This window comes from Equus caballus, chromosome 10 (genome assembly GCF_041296265.1).
Source record: "Equus caballus isolate H_3958 breed thoroughbred chromosome 10, TB-T2T, whole genome shotgun sequence".
Taxonomy (NCBI): Eukaryota; Metazoa; Chordata; class Mammalia; order Perissodactyla; family Equidae; genus Equus; species Equus caballus.
The window spans coordinates 14,293,122-14,309,204 of record NC_091693.1 but is presented as its reverse complement, the minus strand read 5'-3'; the positions used below and the strand labels follow the sequence as shown (position 1 = coordinate 14,309,204).

General features: G+C 41.2%; 1 protein-coding gene across 1 annotated transcript in view; it reads left to right on the top strand.

Annotated features, from left to right (window-relative positions):
• LOC100069954 (hormone-sensitive lipase-like) overlaps positions 1-2,346 on the top strand; it is a 42,068-nt gene extending 39,722 nt beyond the window's left edge. The window contains 1 exon segment of the mRNA XM_070225593.1: positions 1,876-2,346. The gene's annotated coding sequence lies outside the window, so the exon portion shown is untranslated.
• The last annotated feature ends 13,737 nt before the right edge of the window (positions 2,347-16,083 follow it).

Sequence of the window (16,083 nt, the reverse complement as noted above, 5' to 3'; positions counted from 1 at the left end):
CATAGGTCATCTTTCACGCTGTTGATTGTGTGCTTTAATGTAATAAAGGTTTTCATTTTGATGAAGTCCAATTTATCTATTTTTTGCCTTTTTTGCCTCTGTTCTTAATGTCACATTCAAGAAATCACTGCCGAATCCAATGTCATGAACATTTACCCCATATTTTCTTCTAAGAGTTTTATAGTTTTAGGTTTTACTTTAGAATTTGATCCATTTTGAGATAATTTTTGTGTATGGTGGAAGGGAGTGTCCAACCTCATTCTGATATCCAGTTTTCCAGTACTGTTTGTTGAAAAGACTGTCCTTTCTCCACTGAATCGTCTTGGCTCCCTTGTCAAAATCGTCTGATCACATGATCGAGGATTTATTTCTGGATCTCTATTGTATCCCATGGTCTATACTGTCTGTGTTTGTGTCAGTGCCACATTGTTTTTGATTCTTTAGCTCTATGGTAAGTTTTGAAATCAGAAAGAGTGTGTCCTCCAATTTTGTTCTCCTTTTTAAAGATTGTTTTAATTATTCAGGGTCCCTTGAATTTTAGGTTGGGTTTGTCAATTTCTGCAAAAAGTTCATTGGGATTTTGATAAGGATTATATGAAATATCATATGGTTTGGGGTATATTGGCATCTTAACCATATTCATTCTTCCCATCCATGAACATGGATGTCTTCCCATTATCATGTCTTCTTTAGATTCCTTCAAGACATTTGGGAGTTTTCAGTGTACACGTCTTTACACTCCTTGGTTAAGTTTATTCCTAAGTATTTTATACTCTTTCATGCTATTGAAAATAGAATTGTTTTCTTACTTTCTTTTTTAGATTGTTCATCATTATTGTATATAAGTGTAACTGACTTTGAGTATTGATTTTGTTTCCTGCAACTTTCGTAAATTTGTTTGTTGGTTCTAACACTTTGTGTTTGTGTGTATGTGTGTGTGGAATCTTTAGGGTTTTCTACATAGAAGATTATGTTTTCTGATAAAAGAGATCATTTTTCTTCTTCCTTTCCAATTTAGATGCCTTTTATTTCTTCCTCTTGCCCCATTGTTGTGGCTAGGACTCCTGTACTATATTGAATGGAAGTGGTGAAAGCAGCGTCCTTGTCTTGTTCATGATCTTCGAGGAAAGTTTTCTGTGTTTCACTGTTAAGTATGACGTTAGGCTTTTCCTTTATGGCCTTTGTTATATTAAGTAGTTTCCTTCTATTCCTAATAGTGCCTATCTTTTGTTAAGACTGTAACCACTTCTCTCTAGAGATTTCCTTTGCTGTAATATTCAATCCCCAGGCCAGGAAGAAAAAGTCCTCGTCAGAGTAAGAAATCCTTTAGATTAGAAGCTCTTCAGGTCCTAAGCTGTGAAGACTGGGAGGGATAATCCTCATTCACTAATAAATTGTTTAACAGGAAGTAAATGCCTTCCCACTTTATGTAACATTCCCTTGGCCCCAGAGATGGACAGGGCTGGCAAGCCTGCCTTCCCCAACACACACGGAAGTGTATATAGAGAATGTGGCCTGATCTTTTCTGAAGTCAAAGAAAGTTCTAGGAAAGAATCAATGAAAGTTGATGAGAGAAAATTCCCCCTAGTGATGAGGGTGTAGGATATGTGGGATGAGAAGAGGTTCCTGGTGCTTCTAATGCAGAGATGTCCAGGGAGACTGATCAGGGGTCAACCAGGGGTGATATAGGGGTCATATGGGGAGGTGCAGCCCTTCCCTAACAGATCGTTCCCTGAGCAAAGACACTCATCCTTCTACAGGGGCCAGGGCCATCATCTGCATCACCTTTACAGAGTGACTGAGATCTCTGAGGAAGGAGTGTGGCGCCAGGCCCAGGCCCGCTCTCAGTCTGTCACCGCCTCTGTTTCTCCACAGAGCCAGTGTTAAAGCCCTTCATCCGAGTCAGCATAGGACATAAGGACCCCAGTCACAGAACATAAGGACCCCATGGATCTGATCTGCCTCACAAATGACTCTGGGATCTCCATCCAGTGTTTCTTCAATGACCAGAGTCTGCAGCTCACAGAGAGAATGACGCTATCCCAGGACAACAGCACCCTCACCATAGAATGTGTCAGGAGGGAGGATGCTGGGGGTTATCAGTGTGAGGTCTCCAACCCGGTCAGTTCCAGCAAAAGTGACCTTCTCAGGTTGGATGTGAGATATGAGCCTGGCCCTCTGGCTCTCTTACCCTCATCTATCTTATTAAACTCTGAATAGATTTCTTTTTCTTATCTGTAAAATGATAGTTCTGAAACACTTTTTAAGTAGAGTTGTAATCATCAATGGTGAAGGTGGAAATGCCATAGAAGACTTGCATTGAGTCAATAAACGCAAAACAATGTGAACTGACTTTGTCATTATTGTCACATTCTTAAGGTCACATTCCACTCCAGATCGCAGCACTTGTGGGTCTCACTGGCACCATCTCCACAGTGGAAGGACAGGCAGTGGCTTTGCAATGAGGGGTGGGAGCACATGATAACCTCTCAGGAATCACAGCTCTATCCCTCCTCCAGGGGGAGGCATGGATGGCACCAGGACTATGACACAGACAATGGGAATAGACAGGAGGACATCCATGTGGATTTCAACACTGATCTCTTTCTCCCCATCTGATTCCTCTCAAAGAATTCCTGAAGTCTTTCTGAGTATCCTTATTTTCATGGCAATAGACTTATTGTGTGGGATCAGTACAACCCTGTCCTCCTTGTTACTAGAATATCAATAGAAAACTTGCTGGTAGACCCTCAGCTCTGAGTCAAATGTCCTAGTGGAAAACGATGCCCATGGGATCCGATATGACCCACACTTTAAGGAGCTAAGGTTGACTTGATGGGTATTTTGGGGATCTGGAGAAGAAAAGACGTCACTCAAAGCTGTAGAGACTGCAGGTGAGTCCTGATGTCCAGGCTTCTTAGTGTCAAGAAGCTGTTAAAAGTCCCATCTGAGGTTCCTTAGGAAAACCTGCATCAGAGGAAACTGTGTGGTGAGTGTGCAATCCCACAGCACCTGTGCAAATAATCAGGCCAAATGGAGTGAGAGCAGCCTTGTTCCAGCATCAAGAACACTCTTCCTTGGAGATGATCTTTGTTCAAAAGGAAAGTGACCGTTGGAGAAATGTTGTGTTTCCATGGAAAAGTCCAGCAAGCAGAATGTTGTGATGATCAGATTGTGGCCCTCTTCACTGTTTCTCTGCTGTTTTGCATCTCTGTACAAACTGCAGGGAACTGGTGGAGACGCAGACTGGGTTTTAGCTGATAGAGATGGAGTTGTGTTTCCCTCCTCCTGTGCAGAAGGCAGTTGACCTAGAGGCCTGATATTCCCCTCAGACTCACTCAACTTCAGACAGTTCTTCCTCACTTTAGGCCCCTGGCCTCCATTTTCTCAGAGCATTTCCTTTAGAAATGTAATTGCAATCTGGCATTGCAGATTCTTTCTCTGCAATTTTGAAATGTATATAAGTCTCCTTCAAATTTTCTTCCCAGTTTTAGGACCCAGGGGATGTCTTTCTCAAGGGCCTGGGCCCATCCCTTTGAAACGTAATCCTCCTGGGAGATCCTGCCCCTGCCTCCCAGTCTCTGAGGGAGGGCAGGAGCCTAACTTGGGTGGATCCCTTTACAACCAGGGTATAACACTACCTCCTGTCAGAATTTCATGAGAAGTTTTACTTTCCTTTGGGTAAGACTGATTAGTAAACACAAGTGGCCCTCATTTGCCTCAACCTGCTTTTAAAATCTCTCCAGCCTTCTGTTTCAGGGGTTAAGTTCAGTCTCTCCTCTATTGTGCTGGTCTTGAATAAAGTCTTTCTGCCTCTTTAATTTTGTCTACTGCAATTTTTACTTTGACATTCCCTGCCTGTAAATTATCGTGTTGTCTTGTACACAGTGTCAATCCTCACCATATTTTCAAATCCTCCAATTTCTTTCCTTATCTGGCTACAATCCTCCAAATGAACATTTCCAATTTTCCTCCCTCCCTTCCGACTTGGGCTCCACGGTAGGAGATGACCTCACTGCCCAGAACCTTCTGGGGTCCCAGGTTGCCTCCTACACAGCCATTGTCCCCAGGATCTGAGATGTACTGTGAGCTAAAGTCCAACAACTTGAGAAAGACCTGGAAGGTGCCCCACCACAGTGGCCCTGACACCAATAGTGTGCTCATTCCACATACATTGTCACCTCACCTTTATGGAACAAGATCACACAGGTGTTTAAAGATATTTTGTCATAAAACCCAACAACTCCAGTGGACAAGCAGGTCCCTGTCATGTCAGCCACCCCCATGCCCACACAGGACCATCCTGTCCAGGGCCCTCGCCAGCCTCAGACTCAGGCCAGACATCTGTGTCTTCATTTTTTTTCCTTAGTCATTGTTTTTACAAAATCCATGCACCTATTCTAAGGAGAGTGCACAAACAGAACCTGGGAAATGGTAAATAGAATCTGTCCTCTGGTTCTGTGCACTTCCTGGTCCTTTGGTCTCTGGGGTATACGGCTGAACACTTAGAGACCCAGTGACAATGTGGAGTGTGGATTAGCAGAGGTATGCATTGAGGGGTGGCGTGGATAGGTGGGGTGTGTGCAGAATCTGGAATAGGAATATTAAAGCCTGGGTGGGTTTCGGGGTGTTAGGTGTAATTTAGGATCTAGTGGGGCCATGCAGAATGGCTATTTTTTGGGGTGTTCCAGGATGAGGTAAGGATTCTGAGTGGAGAGCATACCTACATGTTGAGGGAGGAGCAACTGGAGGTGATGTGATGAAGTTGGGCTGCCATCCTTCTAGACTTGGTTGGGCATGACAGTGAGATAAAGCTTTGGAGAAAAGAATAAGATTCTTGAAGACTCGTATTAGTGCCCTGACACTGAGAACAAGACAGAGCTCCAGATATTCAGGCAGAAGGGGACAAGAGATAGGGGATAAGAGGTAGAGGGAGATGAGCATCCAGTGAGGGCTAGGAATCTGGAGAGCGATAAAGGATTAGACAACAGAGGACACCATGAACACAAAAATCTTGAGCTGAAGGCATTTAGGGAATCAAGTCAGGAAGGGAGTTTGCACACAGAGTAGTCAGACTAGAAAAGGGATCTGGGATGGAGCCTGGTAGAAGGTGGGGAAGGCAGGGCCAGGATGGCAGTGAGGACCAAATTGAGGACCAGAGTTTTCCAGTCTCTGGTTCTGACCAGTTAAGACATGTTCAAGTTGCTCTCAAAGCCTGGGAGCACTGTAGAAAAGCCAGATCTCACCCTTGTACCCTGAGCCCTCCTTTAGCTGAGTCAACAAGTGAGGCATGTCCCCAGGGGATTTTTGTGTCAGTGAGTAAGGCTGAATGGGAGCCTGGGGACAGGCAGGGGAGGGCAGATGTGGGGTGGGAATTGGGAGCAGAACAAAGCTGGAGTGTGTGGAGTCTATTCCTTCTTTGTTGACTAGTCATAGGGAGCTTCCTGTGAGTCCACAGGTGAGAGCTGTGTGACAGGTGTCAGTGAGGAGTGGTAGGTGCCATGACAGTCTGGACACCTGTCCTCCTCTAATCCAGGACTTACCACTTCCATTTGTGATGTATCTGCTCTCTCCACTTGACCTTATGTTAGTGGGTGTGATAGAACTCAGGTCATGATGAGGAGTTCTGGCTCCCTGGTCGAATTATCTCCCACATTCAGACACTCTCTCTCTCCTGAGATGTAGGAACAGGTCAGGAGATGTTTTTCTATTGTTGTAGAAGGCATGGGCTTGCTCAGAACTCTAGGAGTCTGCATGGAATTCTCTTATTAGGTCCTGCCAGAGGCTCCACAAAGCACCTTTAACCCTTCTGACATGGGTTGGGTGGAGGTACATGTGCAGGAACTTGTCCTTTCCTATGGAGGGTGTATCCAGCATGCCCCAGACTATTGGAGCCCTAAAACCTTCATAGTTGTAGCAGATCCCTGAACAGTCACAGATGCGGATGGCCCTACAGCCCATGGAACTCTCACACTGGGCTTAAAGTGTTGATAACTAGAGCTGACCCTGTCACTGATGTCATTGTTAAGACTGATATCACTGTCTTTGATCATCAATATCAACAGGCAACTACTTCCACTCTTTGGAGCACAAGTGTCTTACTAAGGCATTCAGGATACTTGCCATTTCTTGTTCATCTGTAGCAAGAAAACTTCTAGTTCTCGAGAAAATATTTGCAAATCAAATATCTGACAATAGGTTAATCTCCATAATATATAAAGAACTCACACAACTCAACCACAAAAAAAAAACAGCCCAATCAAAAAATGAACAAGGATATGAATAGACATTTCTCCAAAGAAGATATACAGATGCCCAATAGGCACATGAAAAGACATTCAACACTGCTAATCATCAGGGAAATGCAAATCAAAACTACACTAACATATCACCTTAAACCCATTAGAATGGCTATAATCACCAAGATGAAAAATAACAAATGTTGGAGAGGACGTGGAGAAAAGGGAACCCTCATACACTGCTGGTGGGAATGCAAACTGGTGCAACCACTATGGAAAACAGTATGGAGATTTCTCAAAAAATTAAAACTAGAAATACCGTATGATCCAGCCATCCCACTACTGGGTATCTGTCCAAATAACTTGAAATCAACAATTCAAAGAGACTTATGCACTCCCATGTTCACTGAAGCATTAGTCACAATAGCCAAGGTGTGGAAGCAACCCAAGTGCCCATTGACTAATTATTGGATAAAGAAGATGTGGTATATACATCCAATGGAATACTACTCAGCCATAAAAAATAACCAAAATTGTCCCATTCCCAACAACTTGGATGGACCTTGAGGGTGTTATGTTAAGTGAAATAAGCCAGACTGAGAAAGACAAACACTGTGTGATTTCACTCATATGTGGAAGATAAACGAACACGTGGACAAAGAGAACTGTTTAGTGGTTACTAGGGGAAAGGGCTTGTTGGGTGGGCACAAAGGGTGAAGGGGTGCAGTTACATGGTGACTGACAAATAGTCACGTACTACTGAAATTTCACAATGTTGTAAACTATCATAACCTCAATAAGAAAAAAAAACTTCTATTTCTCACCGTTAAGTATGAGATAAGCTGTAGGTCTGTAGGTTTTTTATGACTTGAGTTGACGTGGAATTGACTTGGAGGATGAACACATCCATTTGCTCTGTGAGGCAAGGCCAGCTTCACAGGCTCAAGAGCCTGTGCGCTCGTTTAGAAGGGCCTATGGTAGGTTTAATGCTCTGCTTTTACCATCTTGAAATTCTTCATGATATTTGAACAAGGAGCCCTGATTTTCACTTTACACTGAGTCTTGCAATTTACGTAGCTGGTTCCGCCCCTTAGTAGTGACCATTTTCCCAATGGGCTCCCTTGGGAAGAAAAAGTTGACCCTATTGGGAGATGCACTTTAAAATTTGGCCATTAGAGGGAAGCACCGCCACAGTGTAACTTGGAGGGTTGTAAAGAGAGATGTAGAAGTTGGCTTTTTCTACTCTATTTAAGTCATTCTATGTCTCTAACAGCGGCGCCCCCCTCCCCGCCTACCTGCCTCACCACTCCCACCTCTGTAGCTCACAGAGGGAAGGTTCTCCAGTCCTGATGTACTTCAGAGATTCAGATTTTGGAGTCCACATCTAAGGGGGAAAAGAAGAAATCAAAGCTAGTTGGCTCCAATGTGAATAGCGTTAAATAGACATCACAAAGGCCACACAGAGTGTTGGTCTTAGGAAAATACTTGAGATATGGGGATGGGAAGGGGTATGTTATGGTGATGGGGAAAAAAGGAGCTGAGTCCTCATCTTCCAAGAGGGAAGACCTTAGATAATGCCTGGAAGTGAAAATCAGTAAGTTCCTTCAGAGCATGTTATTCAGAGATGACTGGTTCCGTCCAGAGGAGCTGCTGCTGTTTGGGGCAGATCTCCTCAGTGTGGCCCAGACAGGAGAAGCCAGGATCTTCCTGTGATCACTCTGAACAGAACACACAGAGACAGTGGGCTTATCATGGCCAAGTCCAGTGTTGTCACAAATATAAGAAAGAGAATATCCAACAGCAGGGAGCCAGGACTGGTTTTCCTCAGTGTGAATATCAGGAACAGAATAATAATTTTGTTGTTGTAGCTAAAATGCGCTGCATGACAACTTTAAATCTCCTTGGGGTTATAGGTCATTCACATCGAAACAATGTGCCCCCTCTGGGCAAGACTTACACAGCTGATTAAGATTCTTCCAAGAATCACAAACTTCTTAGGTCACTGTCTGTATGACACGTGATGGGTACTGACATGTTCTCTCTGTTTGTTTTTTTTGACATCAGGAGCATAGAATCAAAAAATTAGAATGCTTGGTTCATAACCCAGTATCATCACCAGTCCATACACGGCCTACCTTCCTTTTTAAGAGAACTATTACTTATTTACCTTAATTTTATTTTTTACTTATATATTTGGAATCAAGCTCTCGTTGCAGCTTCCAGAAGATCAATGAAGGGCAGGACTTGGGGTTCAGCTCACTAAGGAAGCTCTCCCTACTTCCTGGATGAAAAACCTGGGAAATCAAGCCCCTGTGTTGGTGCCACAGCACTTCTGCAGGCTCTTGGTAGAGATAAGCTAGGGACCCACTGGCTCCATGGCCCTGACTGCCCGGATAAGCTCCACCTGCATCTCACAAGAACCGCTTCCCTCTTCCAAACATGAATCTGCTGTCAGAGACTCTGGGAACTGCTGTCCTTAGATTCTCAGGCTTGTGTGTGCTTTTCAAGGGAGTTAGAAAAAATGAGTTAGGTCAATCTGGGGTGTCTGTCCTGGGTAACATGGGGCACCTCCAATGTAACATGCCCACAAGCAAGACCTTTATTCCTCCACCTCCCAACCTGATCCTCCCAGAGTCTTCCTCTTCTCAGTCAAAGTCAACTCCATCCTCCCCAGGACTCAAGTTGGAAATCTTGGTGTTATCCTTGGTGCCTCTGTTGCTCTCCCACTAATCTCTAATCCACATGCAAACCCTGCAATCCATCTACAGAATATAAATAGAATCCAAACACTCAGGTCCAAACCACCACCATCCTACATGGGGTTACTGTAACAGTCTCCAAATGGGTCTTCCAACTGCCTCCTTGTCCCCACTTCCCTTCTGTCTGTCTGCTCAGTGTAGGATCTCTGAATCCTCAGAGATGAATTCTTTTAAAACCCAAATCAGGTCATTCTTTTTCTGCTCAAGCCCTCCTGCCACTCACAGTTTAATCACACCAAAATGCAACGTCCTCACCACAGCCCACAGGCCCAGGTTAGTGATGCTCACAGTGCTGGTCTGCAACAAGACGGGGAGATTTCACCAGAAGGTCAATCAACTCAGTGCTTTGGTGGAGAAAGTCTTGCAAAGAAGAAAGTATCAGCTGAAATAAACAGGGCACTTAGTGATGTGGTTGGTCTGCTATCTGGCCCAAGCTCCTTGGCTCCTTGCAGATCAGTCTTTGAGTAGCACGGTCCTGTACAACCTGGTCCCTGCCTACACTCTCATGTTGTCCTCCTCATCCGATCTATTGCCATCACAGTGGCTTCCTGACCCTCAAACATGCCAAGCAAGCTCCTGCCCCAGGGCCTTTGCACTTACTGTTCCCTCTCCCTGGAATAATTTTCCTCTACCGACATGAATTACCCCTCCCTCCCTTCCTACGGGTCCTGCTCAAATGTTACCCTGTCAAGGGGGATTTCCTGACAACCTCATGTAAAATAGAAAGTCCCCCCAAACCCAGCCACTCTCTGTCTCCTTTACCCACTTGATTTTCCTTTAGAGGACTTATCACCGCCTGAACCACTGGTTGTTTGTTTATCTTGATTGCCTCTCCCTCTTCACTAGAACATCAGCTCCCTGAGACCAGTGACTGTCTGTCAGGTTCTCTTTTGTGCCCCCTACCACCACTGTAAGCCTGGGCAGAATGTGTGCTTGGTGTTCAGAAAATGGATTAACTCATCTGTGAATAATTGCACGCTGAGAATTAAGTGCAGTCACTTCAATTTCACTGTCTGTAATATATGGATGATTCCAGCCCTGTCACCATGTAAGAATCATGGGAGGATGGGCCTCAGTCCTCATATCTGTCACTATGTAACAAAACATCCCAAACTGGAAATTGCTCCACTTCTGAAATTATGAGGGGCCTTTATAACCTCGGTCATGATGAGAGATGATGAGTTTCTATACAGGAGAGACAGAGGAACAAAATCGCGGGTGACGTTCTCTGCAGAAGGAACACTGGGAGTCCCTTTGGAGGGTCCACCCTCCTGGCTTTTCATGCCTTTCCCCATGTCATCTCTGTGACGGCCCTGAGAGAGTCACACTGTCCTCATGCTGCTTTTACAGATAGAAAACAGAGACTCACACTGGTGTTGTCACTTAGCCACATCCATGTGAAACAGTCAGAATATTACCTCTCTTATCTGCACGCACACACACACACACATACACACACACACACGCTACATGTATTAGACACATGGATTAATGTCTGGTTTCTTTTTACTGAACATTGTGTCTCTGAGATATATCCAAATTGACATGTGTGGTCATATTTCTCTCATTGTCATCACTGCAAGGTTTTTACCTTTCCTCAGGAAATGAAACATTTATTAAAGGCAGGATCATCAAATGTCTACAGGACATGATCTGGATATTTTGAAAGGAAAAGGTCATCACATTTTCAAAGCATATTATGGTTTTCAAAGGGCAATATCTTTACAGTTAATAATATGATCATTTCATTTTCTATAAGGACAATCTCATTAGTCTTAAAAACCTGGATATTTTATTTTTAAAGAGAAAGGATTATCTATCTTTTGAAAGGACCATATAATCTTGTTGCAATAGATGACTTCACTAATTATAAGCGGCCATATAACGTCGTTTATCTAAAATAGGTCATTACATTTTTGTAAAAATATTATTTGTATTAAGGATACAGCAATTATATGTTTAAAGACATGCTGATTGTGAAACAAAACCATGAACATTACATTATAAGCTAGTTTATTTAGAAAGTATGAGAAAGTTCATACTATATGGGAATAAATTAGCAAAATATAACAGCTAACACCTAGGTAACCACTCAAGTCAGGAACTAGTTCATTGACAGCTTCACAAGTGCCTCTGGGTCCAGTCCTGGCCACGAGGACTGTTGAACGTGACAGTTGAAGTGACAGTTTCCTGAATTCATGGTCATTCCCATAATTTCCTTCACAGTTTTCTCAACTACACATGAATCGAGAGAATGAGGTTAGAGTTTGTTTTCTCAAACTTCTGTTAACGCGCATCACACCCCCACTGCCAACTTCTCTTGAATCTTTTACTCTCTATTAGGTTCTAAGTATCAAGCCTATTACAGCAGGGAGGGGCAATTCCTTTTTTTCCTTAATTGTTTTTGTTGTAGTAAAGTACACGTAAATAATATTTGCCATTTTAGCTATTTTTCAGTGTAGAATTCATTGGCATCAAGTACATTCACAATGTTGTTTACAAGAAAATCCGAAAAGCCACAAATATGTAGAAATTAAACAAAATGCTGCTGAACACCGACTGATTCAATGGAGAAATCAAAAAGTAGCAGAGACAAATGAAAATGAAAATACAACATGCCAAGATCTATGGGATACAGCAAAAGCAGTTCTAAGAAAAAAGTTTATAGTAATTCAGGCCTATCTCAACAAACAAGAAAAATCCCAAATAAACAATGTAACAGTGCACTAAGGAACTGGAAAAAGAGGAACAAACAAAGCCCAAAGTCAGCAAAAGGAAGGAAAACATAAAAATCAGAGCAGAAGTAAAATGAAATAGAGATTTTAAAAACAATAGAAAAAATCAATGAAACCAAGAGCTGGTTCTTTGAAAAGATAAACAAAATTGACAAAACTTTAGCTAGACTTACCCAGAAAAAAAAGAGAAGGCTCAAATAAATAAAATCAGAAATGAAAGAGGAGAAATTGCAACAGACACCTCAGAAATACAAAATATTATGAGAATAATATGAAAAGCTATATGGCAACAAATTGGATAATGTAGAAGAAATGGATAAATTCTTATAATCATACAACCATCCAAAACTGAATCAAGAAGAAATAGAGAATTTGAATAGACCAATCACCAGTAAGGAGATCAAAGTAGTAATCAAAAACTTCCCCAAAGATAAAAGCCCAGGACCAGACAGCTTCCCTGGTGAATTCTACCAAACAAGTCAAAGAAGACTTAATATCTATCCTTCTCAAACTCTTCCAAAAAATTGAAGATGAGTGGAAGCTTCCTAACTCATTCTACAAAGCCAACATTATCCTGATACCAAAACCAGACAAGGACATCACAGAAAAAGAAAATTACAGGTCAATATCACTGGTGAACATTGACGCAAAAATCTTCAACAAAATACAAGCAAATCAAATACCACATTAAAAATATCATACACCATGATCAAGTGGGATCTATTTCAGGGATGCAGGGATGGTTCAACATCTGCAAATCGATCAACGTGATACACCACATTAACAAATTGAAGAATAAAAATCACATGATCATCTCAGTAGATGCAGAGAAGGTATTTGACAAGATACAGCATCCATTTATGATAAAAACTCTAAATAAAATGGGTTAGAGGGAAAATACCTCAACATAATAAAGGCCATATATGACAAATCCACAACTAATATCATTCTCAATGGAGAAAAACTGACAGCTATCACTCCAACAGCAGAAACCAGACAAGGATGCCCACTTTCACCACTCTTAGTTAACATAGTATTGGAAGTCCTAGCCAGAGCAATCAGGCAAACAAAAGAAATAAAAAGGATCCAGACTGGAAAGGAAGAAGTGAAACTGTCACTATTTGCAGTTGACATGATTTTATATATAGAAAACCCTAAAGAATCTTCTAAAAAACTTTTAGAAATATTATATGAATACAGTCAAGTTGCAGGATACAAAATCAACATACAAAAATCAGTTGCATTTCTATACACTGACAACAAAGGATCAGAAAGAGAAATTAAAAATACGATCACATTTACAATTGCAACAAAAACAATAAAATACCTAGGAATAAACTTAACCAAAGAGGTGAAAGATCTGCACACTGAAAACTATAAAACATTGCTGAAACAAATTGAAGAAGACACAAAGAAATGGAAAGATATTCCGTACCCTTGGATTAGAAGAATTAACATAGTTAAAATGTCCATACTTCCTAAAGCAAACTATAGCTTCAATGCAATCCCTGTCAAAGTTCCAAAAACATTTTTCACAGAAATAGAACAAGGAATCCTAAAATTTATATGGAACAACAAAAGACCCCGAATTGCCAAAGGAACCCTGAGAAAAAAGAACAAAGCTGGAAGGATCACACTCCCGGATTTCAAAATATACTACAAAGCTATAGTAACCGAAATAGCGTGGTACCAGCAGACAAACAGACACACAGATCAGTGGAACAGAATTGAGAGCCCAGAAGTAAACCTACAAGTATATGGACGATTAATTTTTGGCAAAGGAGCCAAGAACATACAATGGAGAAAGGACAGTCTCTTCAATAAATGGTGTTGGGAAAACTGGACAGCCACATGCAAAGGAATGAAAGTAAACTATTATCTTGCACCATGCACAAAAATCAATTCAAAATGGATTAAATACTTGAATGTAAGATCTGAAACCATGAAACTTCTAGAAGAAAACATAGGCAGCACGCTCTTCAACATGGGTCTTAGCAGTATTTTTTCAAATACCATGTCTGACCAGGCAAAGGAAGCAATAGTAAAAATAAACAGATGGGTCTACATCAAACTAAAAAGCTTCTGCACAGCAAAGGAAACCATCAACAAAATGAAAAGACAACCTAACAATTGGGAAAAGATATTTGCAAACCGTATATCAGATAAGGGGTTAATATGCAAAATATACAAAGAATTCATACATCTCAACAACAAAAAGACTAACAACCCAATTAAAAAGTGAGCAAAAGATCTGAGCAGAGATTTCCCCAAAGAAGATATACAGATGGCCAATGGGCACACAAAATGATGTTCAATATCATTAACTATCAGGGAAATGCAAATCAAAATTACAGTGAGATATCACCTCTCTCCCGTCAGAATGGATATAATTAACAAAACAGGAAACAATAAGTGTTGGAGAGGATGTGGAAAGAGGAGAACCCTCATACACTGCTGGTGGGAGTGTAAACTGGTGCAGCCACTGTGGAAAACAGTATGGCATTTCCTCAGAAAATTAAGGATAGATCTACCATATGATACAGCTATTCCACTTCTGGATATTTATCCAAAGAACTTGAAAATACAAATGGATAAAGATACATGCATTGCTATGTTCATCACAGCATTGTTCACAATAGCAAAGACTTGGAAGCAACCTAGGTGCCCATCAAGGGATGGATGGATAAAGAAGATGTGGTATATATACACAATGGAATGCTGCTCAGCCATAAGAAATAATGAAATCCAGCCATTTGTGGCAACATGGATGGATCTTGAGGGTAGTATGCTAAGTGAAATAAGTCAGAGGGAGAATGTCTAATACCATATGATCTCACTCTCCGCTTTTTTCTTGTAATTAATTTCTAGTTTCATAACTTTATGGTCAGAAAAGATGCTTGCTATAATTTCAATCTTTTAAATTTATTGAGGCTTGCCTTGTTTCCCAACACATGGTTTATCTTTGAGAATATTCCATGTGCACTTGAGAAGAACATCCATCCTGCGATTTTTGGATGGAGTGCTCTGTATATATCTACTCAGTCCATCTTGTCTAGTTTTTCATTTAATTTCACTATTTCCTTTTGACTTTCTGTCTGGATGATCTATGCATTGACTCGAGTGGAGTGTTGAGGTCCTCTACTATTATTATGTTGTTGTTAATGTCTCCCTTTAGGTTTGTTAATAGTTGCTGTATGTACTTTGGTGCTCCTGTGTTGGGTGCATAGATATTTTTAGGTATGTCTTCTTGGTGGAGTGTCCCTTTGATCCTTATATACTGCCCCTCTTTGTCTCTCTTTACCTGACTTATCTTGAAGTCTATTTTTTCTGATATAAGTATTGCAACACCTGCTTTCTTTTGTTTGCCATTAGCTTAGAGTATTGTCTTCCATCCCTTCACTCTGAGCCTGTGTTTGTCATTGGAGCTGAGATGTGTTTCCTGGAAATATTACATTGTTGGGCCTTCTTCCTTAATCCATCTCTCCACTCTGTGTCTTTTTATTGGAGAATTCCATCCATTTACATTTAGAGTGATTATTGATATATGAGGGCTTACTGCTGCCATTTTGTCACTGATTTTCTGGTTCTCCTGCATTTCCTTTGTTTCTTGTCCTGTGTAGTTTAGACTACCAAGTCAGTTAGGTAGTTTTTTATGCTGGTTTTCTTAGTTTTCTCCTTAGTTGTTATTCGTGTCTCTGTTCTACATTTTTGTTTAGTGGTTACCATGAGGTTTGTATGCAAAATCTCATAGATGAGATAGCCCATTTTCTGATGACCTCTTATTTCCTTAGACTAAGCCAATTCTGTCCCTTTCCTCTTCTCCTCCTAAGTTGTTTTTGTCACATATTATTCCATCTTGTGTTGTGAGTTTGTGGTTAAAATGACAAGATTATCCTTGTTTTTAGTGTTTTCCTTCACTTTATCTTTAATGCTGTACTTGAGTATTTGCTAACCTGTTCTGATGTATAGCTAAAATTTTCTGATTTTGTCTACCTATTTATCTCCTTGCTCAGGGCTTTGTAGGCCCTTTCTTCTTTTTTTCAAGTATGAGGGCCATTTTGAGGATTTCTTGTTGATGGGGTCTTGTGGCAATGAACTCCCTAAGCTTTTGTTTATCTGGAAAGTTTTTATTTCTCCATCACACCTGAAGGATATTTTCACTGCAAAGAGTATTCTCAGCTGAAAGTTTTTGTCTTTCAAATATTTGAATTTATCATCCCACTCTCTCCTAGGTTTCTGCTGAGAAATCCACTGAAAGCCTGATAGGGGCTCCTTTCTAAGTTTTCTTCTGCCTTGCTGCCCTTCATATTTTTCGTTGTTGTTGACTTTTGCCAGCTTCATTACTACATG